Source organism: Apium graveolens, chromosome 5 (assembly GCF_009905375.1).
Source record: "Apium graveolens cultivar Ventura chromosome 5, ASM990537v1, whole genome shotgun sequence".
NCBI classification, from domain to species: domain Eukaryota; kingdom Viridiplantae; phylum Streptophyta; class Magnoliopsida; order Apiales; family Apiaceae; genus Apium; species Apium graveolens.
The window spans coordinates 301,744,161-301,745,866 of NC_133651.1; positions in this window are offsets into that span (position 1 = coordinate 301,744,161).

Genomic DNA, 1,706 nt, shown 5'->3' on the forward strand with positions numbered 1-1,706 from the left:
GAAAGCTAAGTCTACAATTGTTGGACCCTTGGATATATTAAGACGTTTGGGAAGTTAGCATATGAGCTAGCCCTACCCCGAACATGTAGCAGTCGTAACGTTTCACGTATCAATGTTAAGGAAGTGTAATTCGGATGCCAGATAAATAGGGCATATGAGCGCATAGACATGCAACCCAGACGTAACCTATATGGAGCAACCAGGAAGGGTTATAGATTGAAAAGGAACAAGTGCTTAGGAAAGGGTTATCAAACTAGCAGAGTTTGATGGTAGAGAACCACAATGTGGGAAAATTTACTGAGAGTTAGAAAGTGCAATGCTAAGAGAGTATCCCTATTCATTTCTATCTGATTCCGGGACGGAATCCTTTTAAGGAGGGGAGACTGTAATAACCCCAATTTTTGGAAATTTTTGAAACCCTTATGAATAGTGTTTTTGCTGAATGAGAAAACTTTTCATGCCACACTATGTAGGGGTTCTGTTATGGATATTCTGAGATTTATTAGTACTCTATATGGTATATAAGTGTATGTAAAGATCGTCAGAATCCAATTCCGAACACTTTGATTTTTCCCGGAAATCCACTAGATACGGAAAGAATTGAGTATAAGGTAACAGGATAAAAAGGATTTAAATTAAAGGATTATAAGAGAGGATCATAAAAGGAATATAATATTGAGAAAGGTTAAGGGAACCTAAGTAATAAGATCCCGGGTATGATCCCTCAAACGATAAACGAAAACGAAAGTTAAGCGAACCGTATAACAGATCAGCGGTCATTAGGCAAGCAATTAGGAGTTAATCAAGGAGGTTAGGGATGATGATGTCATCAAACCAACAAGGTGTGGACAAGTGGAAGCATTATGACATGTGCAAGATGACATAAGCATGACAAGGGGTTTTGTTTTGTTGGTTGATTTTGGGCCATGAAAATTTACCATGGTAAAAAGCTAAAACATTTTCCAAGGCCAAAAAGGAGAAGCAACCAAGCAAATATCATGGATTGTGATTATTAGTAGTTTGGTTTGATTTGGAAGTGTTTTGGTAATTGAAGCTTGATTATAGTTCATAGGTCTTGATTGTGGTTGTTTTTTAAAACCTTGGAGATTATGGACTGATGTGGTATGGTTTAGGTGAAGTTTTGTTGTATTGATGGTTATGAGTTGGTTGGTGGTTAATTGGAGTAGTTTAAACATTGGTAATCGCGTAAATATAGCCGTCGTAACGTCCGATTTTCTTTGGACTGTTTTTGTGCATAACATTAGGACCCGAGAAACCCTGCTAGATTATGACCACTGCCATGTTTAGATAGATCATGTTACGAGCTTCGTTTTGATATGTAGTTCGTTCGATTCCGATGCACGGTTTAGGAGAAACGACCGTTTCAAGTAACGGCGTTTCACGAACGAAACTTTTCCCCTCGCCTTACTTTGAAACGTAGGTTAAAGACCAAAAATGGTTAATTAATGTATGAAACATTATGGTAAGTGTGTTAGGCAGTTGGTAAGACACTCGCGAAGGAATCGCCTTAAAACTCGTAAAGGTTAAATTATTAAAAATGGTGGAGCCGAGGGTACTCGAGTGACTTGAGAGAATCAGTAAGCGCAAAACAAGCGTTAGAGTCTAAGTTAGTTAAAGTATAGATTTACAAGTGACTTTGGTTTAATTCCAACTTACTTGTTGTTTATAGGTTACCAGACTCGTCC